This window comes from Myxine glutinosa, chromosome 2 (assembly GCF_964187855.1).
Source record: "Myxine glutinosa chromosome 2, kmMyxGlut1.1, whole genome shotgun sequence".
NCBI classification, from domain to species: domain Eukaryota; kingdom Metazoa; phylum Chordata; class Myxini; order Myxiniformes; family Myxinidae; genus Myxine; species Myxine glutinosa.
In genome coordinates, this window is record NC_136262.1 from 114075652 (window position 1) to 114082816 (window position 7165).

The following is a 7165-nucleotide window of genomic DNA, read 5'->3' on the forward strand; positions in this document are numbered from 1 at the left end:
TGACCACCGAAGCACGCCACGCTTGAGAGGCGTGGCTTTCGGTTTCGGTTTCTGGTTGTGCTTTATAATGCAGCCCGATAAACGGGCTTTTCAGTGTTCCCGAGTTGGTTTTGAGAATAAATATCTTCTCGGACGAGTTTGTGTCTTGCCCGTCATTTCGTCCGTATCAAGCAAGAGCCCCGGCTCTTCAATACTACAACTTGCGTGATGAAGATGATGATGAATTAGCTGTGCAGTACTGATGACGATGAAGGTGATGATGATGATGAATGTACTGCACAGCCAGAAAGAGCATTACAGTTACCCATTACGTGGGTAACTAGTGCAAGTGGAAGCTGCCGCATCTGCGTTTTCCATACGCACGACTCTTTGTCTCTTTGTCTACCCTTCTACTGTACACTATGTACAGTATTTTATTTCTTGTAATATGTTTTAATTACTGTATTTTTCTTATTTTTTTACGTTTTTTTATTTTTTAGGCTAGAAAATGCTTATTTTACCACAAAAATATTTAAAATAATAGTATATAAAAATACATTTATACCGCAAAATCCCGCGATATAGCGAAAAATCCGCGATATAATTTTACATATACTAGCGAGAAAAACCCGCGATGTACCGAAGCCGCGAAAAATGAACCGCGATATAGCGAGGGACGACTGTATATATATATCTATCTTCTATCTGTATATATAAAAGAAAGTTTTTGTTTGTTTGTCTGCGCAAGCTAAGCTCTTGAGCGGTGAAAGATAGGAAGAAACCTCCAATACAAAAAAATGTTGGGATGGGCCCCGGGAAGGTTTATGGCTAGGTGGCGAGGCCGGTCGAGGCCCACCCACCTCGGCCGGGCTGGGCCCATTTCGTAATTAAAAGCTGAGCTGAATTATAGTAGTCAATCTTCTACGGCTGCGAGTAAAAGCTGAATTATAGTAGTAAATTCATTCAAAAAGAACTAAAAATGTTGGGACGGGCCCCGGGAAGGTTTATGGCTAGGTGGCGAGGCCGTTCGAGGCCCACCCACCTCGGCCGGGCTGGGCCCATTTCGTAATTAAAAGCTGAGCTGAATTATAGTAGTCAATCTTCTACGGCTGCGAGTAAAAGCTGAATTATAGTTGTAAATTCATTCAGAAAGAACTAAAAATGTCGGGACGGGCCCCGGGAAGGTCATAGGCTAGGTGGCGAGGCCGGTCGAAGCTGCCTTGGCCGTGCTGGACCCATTTCACAATTAAAAGCTGAGCTGAATTATAGTAGTCAATCTTCTACGGCCATGAGTAAAAGCTGAATTATAGTAGTAAATTCATTCAAAAAGAACTAAAAATGTTGGGACGGCCCCGGAAAGGTTTTCGGCTAGATGGCGAGGCCGGTCTAGGCTGCCTCGGCCGGGCTGGGCCAATTTCGCAATTAAAAGCTGAGCTGAATTATAGTAGTCAATCATCTACCGCCGCAAGTAAAAGTTGAATTATCATCGTCAATCTTCTACCGCCGCGAGTAAAAGCTGAATTATAGTAGTAAATTCATTCAAAAAGAACCTGGGCAACGCCGGGTGCTTTCGGCCAGTATATATATTTATATATATCTATATTTATATATATCTATATATATATATATCTCTATCTCTCTATCTATATATATATACACACACACACACACACACACACACACACACACACACACACACACACACACACACACACAGTGCATTCAGAAAGTATTCAGACCTCTTCACTTTTTTCACATTCTGATATGTTGCAGCCTCATGCTGAAATCGTTTAAATTCTTTTTTTCCCCTCATCAATCCACACTCAATACCCCATAATGAAAAAGAGAAAACAGGATTTTAGAAAGTTTTGCAAATTTATTAAAAAGAAAAAACTGAAATATCACCTTGACATAAGTATTCATACCCTTTGCTATGACACTTTAAATTTAGCTCAGGTGCCTCCCATTTCTCTTGATCATCTTTGAGATGTTTCTGCACCTTGATTGGAGTCCACCTGTGGTAAATTCAATTGATTGGACATGATTCGTAAAAGGCACACACCTGTCTATATAAGGTCTCACAGCTGACAATGCTTATCAGAGCAAAAACCAAGCCATGAGGTCGAAGGAACTGCCTGCAGAGCTCAGAGACAGGATTGTGTCGAGGCACCGATCTGGGCTATATGGCAGAGTGGCCAGATGGAAGCCAAACAGTTCAATCTTGGCTTCATCAGACCACAGAATCTTGTTTCTCACAGTCCGAGAGTCCTTTAGGTGCTTTTTTGCAAACTCCAAGCGGGCTTTCATGTGTCTTTCACTGAGGAGAGGCTTCCGTCTGTCCACTCTGCCTTAAGGCCCAGATCGGTGGAGTGTTGCAGTGATGGTTGTCCTTCTGGAAGTTTCTCCCATCTCCACACAGGATCTCTGGAGCTCAGCCAGAGTGACCATCGGGTTCTTGGTCACCTCTCTTACCAAGGCCCTTCTCCCCCGATTGCTCAGTTTAGCCCGGCGGCCAGCTCTAGGAAGAGTCCAGGTTGTTCCAAACTTCTTCCATTTAAGAATTATGGAGGCCACTGTGCTCTTGGGAACCTTCAATGCAGCAGAATTTTTTTTGTAGGCTTCCCCCAGATCTGTGCCTCGACACAATCCTCTCTCTGAGCTCTGCAGGCAGTTCCTTCAACCTCATGGCTTGGTTTTTGCTCTGATATGCATTGTCAACAGTGAGACCTTATATAGACAGGTGTGTGCCTTTCCAAATCATGTCCAATCAATTGAATTTACCACAGGTGGACTCCAATCAAGGTATATAAACATCTCAAAGATCAAGAGAAATGTGAGGCACCTGAGCTAAATTTCAAGTGCCATAGCAAAGGGTATGAATACTTATGTCAATGTGATATTTCAGCTTTTTCTTTTTTATAAATTTGCAAAACTTTCTAAAATCCTGTTTTCTCTTTGTCATTATGGGGTATTGAGTGTAGATTGATGAGGGAAAAAATGAATTTAAACGATTTCGGCATAAGGCTGCAACATTACAAAATGTGAAAAAAGTGAAGGGGTCTGACTTTCTGAATGCACTGTATGTATATATATATATATATATATATATATATATATATATATATATATATATATATATATATATATATATATATATATATTGTCGCGATCCCGTCTGTGGAATGTATCCCAGCACGGAATACGGACGTAAATGTCCGGGCTTCAAGTAATCCACGGAGTGAAACAAAGAGACGCAATAAACACAATTGTGTTTTAATCGGCCTTCTAGGGGTAAGGCACGATTATTTATTGGCTCGATCACAAAACCATAAATGGTAACAGGATGGAATACTGCACAAAGCCTGCAGGAACGGTCGGCACCAGGAGCCCCAACCAGGACGCAGGTAATATCTCTCGCGGTTCCAATCGACGACCTCCGGGACTCGGAGGATAACAGGATGGAATACCGCACAAAGCCTGCAGGAACGGTCGGCACCAGGAGCCCCAACCAGGACGCAGGTAATATCTCTCGCGGTTCCAATCGACGACCTCCGGGACTCGGAGGATAACAGGATGGAATACCGCACAAGGCCGGCAGGAACGGTCGGCCAGTAGCTCCAACACGAAGCCGGGAATCACTCGTTCTCTTCTGGAGTTACTCGCTCGTAAAGTACAGAACGGTAATCGACCAGCCCAACTCGGCTGGCGTGAGGCTTCAAGGAAAGCCCTTTATGATATTTCCCACTCGGAGCCTTCGAGCCGTGTGCGTCCATAAGATGGCGACCGCGCTCTCCTGACTCTCCACCAATCACGTGCCGAATCGCCTCCCAATCGCGTGAGGCTCCAAGGAGGTTACGTCACGTTGTGGGCGGGGCACTCATTTGGGTGAGAACAAAGGTGGTTTCACCGGGGGTTTCTCACAATCCTCCCCCCCTAAGTAAAAACCCCGTCGAATAGACGGCGTTTTTAAAACCAGTATTTGTAGTAGGTGCAAATCACATGGCAAGATGATGGCGGTAATCGCTACAGGCAATTAACGCGATTAACAATTATTAACACTTATTAACGACAATAACGCAACAATACAACGCAACGCAATAGCGCAACACAATAGCGCAACAAGTTAACAGGCATTAACAGGGTAAACAGGCGGTAACAGGCAGGTTAACAATGAACAAGTTTTTTTTTTTTTTTTTCACACACAATATTAAACACCATACACCCCATTAACATCTACCCCACAAGAGTTACACTTCACACAAAGCACACTAGAGAAGCAAGGGGGCCAAACTCACGGTGGGGAAACAGTTACAGGAGGGGAACGGACCGAGACCTAGAGCGGCGGGTACTCCTCCGGGGTCGAGAACGACAGTCATATGCGTAATGACCCCTTTCACCGCACTGGTAACATCGATCGTTCGAGTCGAACGGCCTGCGGACCAAAGGGCGTCTGAAACGAGGCCGCCGCGACATGCCATTCGACATTTCGACGCACACACACGATCCGCAAATTAACCTTCCATCAAGGGCTCTGACCGAATCTTCAGCATCTCGTGGATCTTCAAACTCAACAACTGCAAATCCGGGGGGGTTCCGAGCAACCCATACGTTGCGGAGTGGTCCGTAATGCTCGAAGACCCTCCCTAGCTCGGCTCTCGCTGCTCCATTGCCCAGGTTCCCCACATATACCTTAGCATTAGCGTTCCTGCTGAATCGCGACATGGCGGGAGCGGTCCCTGAGGAGCACGGCACCTGAGGTTGGCTTGACGGGAGGCTCGGGTGGGCTTCAGCTGACGCAACGTCACCGTCGGAAACTGGAGTCGAGGCGCTAGGCTCCTCGGGCCCGAGTGAAGATATGTCTGACTCCGCCACTCTCTCCGCCTGTTTACTCTGGGATCTAGTGACCCCCCCACAGGTCAGAGTCAATGACTCCTCCCTGGCCATGGCATCATTGCCAATCAGCAAGGAGACCCCGGGTATCGGGTAGTAGGGTACTACCACACAGGTCACTGGACCCTTAAAAATGTCACTCCGGACCTCGAGGAGGGCAAGGGGATACCGGCCAAGAACCCGGTCAATGCCCCGAAGGAGGGTATACTCGCCGGTATAACGCATCTGAGAGGCCGGAACTACCCCCGCCCGGAGAACACACCGTGTCGCCCCAGTATCCCGAAGGTATTTGGCCTCAAACTTCAGCATCGAATCAGGGCCACCCACTAAGGCTGTCCCTGAATAATCCTGATGCAGTGGATGAATGGAATTAACCTCGGTGGCAGTGACCTCGGTCACCGATGCCACCGTCGTGTGCGAGGGCCCGGCGGATGAGTTCCACTGATCTCCCTCCGACTTAACAGGAGGGTTGCCTCGGTAGGCCGGACTGGCGGGATTAGAGAAGCAGCGGTTTTCACCGTGCCCCACGCGTTTGCAGAAATCGCACCAGGGCCCTGCCCTGGTCTGCGGCTCGCGACCGCCACCAGTGGAGGTCATCGGAGAACCCTTCCCCTCGATCCAGCCGCCGGGCAGACGGGGGGCGGTCTTGATCGCAGACTCCTCCGTCGTACGACGCGGCTGCGTGACTTGCAGCATTTTGCACGCCAAAACATGTTTATCAATAAGGTTGACGCAGTCTGCCAAGGAAACAGTGTCTTTGTCGACAAGAAACAATGCTAAGTCAGGCGGAAGCTGTTGATCGATACGGTAACGCACCAGGAGTTCCGCAACCGCTTGAGGTAACTCCACCTTGCTCCCCTTGAACCATCTCTGCAGCTGTTCCAACAAGGCCCGCGAATGTTCCTCATAGGTTTGACTGGACTCACGAGTCCAGCTGAAAAAATTTCTCCTATAAATACATGCGGACACCGCATAGGCATTCAAAATCTCGGCCTTCAATGCCCTGTATTTGTTTGCGTCCTCGGTTGCCATCCTCGCATATACCTCCCTCGCCTTCTCAGATAGATGGCTCACAAGTTGGCCGACCCACAAGCTCTCATCAATGCCACCGGCAGCCAACAACTTCTCCGCCATCTCCAGATACGCTTCTGGCTTCGTGTCTCCCGTCCAGTCCGGCAAACGAACATGAACAGTTTCCGGGACTCTTGCAGCAGACCCCTCTGCCCGCAGTCGTTCAGTCAACATTCGCAACTCATGCTCTCTGACGCGTTCAGCTTCTGCTGCCGCATGCTCTCTCTCTGCTGCCGCCGCACGCTCTCTCTCTGCTGCCGCATGCTCTCTCGCTGCTGCCGCACGCTCTCCCTCTGCTGCTGCCGCACGCTCTCTCTCTGCTGCCGCATGCTCTCTCTCTGCTGCCGCACGCTCTCCCTCTGCTGCTGCACGCTCTCTCTCTGCTGCTGCACGCTCTCTCTCTGCTGCTGCCGCACGCTCTCTCTCTGCTGCTGTCTCTGCTGCCGCATGCTCTCTCTCTGCTGCTGCACGCTCTCTCTCTGCTGCTGCCGCACGCTCTGCCTCTGCCCTGTCATTCTCCCTGTTATACATGTCAAGTTGTTGAACCGGAGTCAGCCCGGTCCAGAAGGGCGAACGCATGCATTTAGTCATGATGGGATCGCTTCCTAACATCTCGGGTTGAGTGACCGGGTCCAGGCTGCTTGCGTCGCTCACCTCGCCACCCACGTGACTGTCAACATGATCAGGTTGAACTCTCACTTCCCTGGTCGACATAGCTTGGCTACGAGTTATCATACGACCAGGCACAAAACACAACCTCAAACACAACGCTCAAACACAACGCTCTGTTGGGGAAATACGACACAAACTACGCAATATCACCCGCACATCAAATTGCCAATGAGACAAATACCACGTACAAATACTCACGTTTTTTTTTGTTTTTTTTTCGGTTGTTTGGAGGGATCCGAGGCTATTCGCTTATTCTTTGTCGGTTGTTTGGAGGGATCCGAGGCTATTCACTTCTCTGCCCAAGACAGCGTCCTACGGCGAGAAAGTTCCTCCAAGACGGCGTCCGCTGGTGAGAAGGCGATGAACAGATGCCAGAAGATGTCGTCCACTGCAGAATTCCCGTCTCAATCGAATGGCTCTTACTTGAATGATCCTAGGACGAGCAACCCATTTGTCGCGATCCCGTCTGTGGAATGTATCCCAGCACGGAATACGGACGTAAATGTCCGGGCTTCAAGTAATCCACGGAGTGAAACAAAGAGACGCAATAAAC

At 48.7% G+C, this 7165-nt stretch overlaps 1 protein-coding gene across 4 annotated transcripts in view; it reads left to right on the top strand.

Annotated features, from left to right (window-relative positions):
• MFN2 (mitofusin 2) overlaps positions 1–7165 on the top strand; it is a 128912-nt gene that overhangs the window by 88894 nt on the left and 32853 nt on the right. The window lies entirely within an intron of this gene.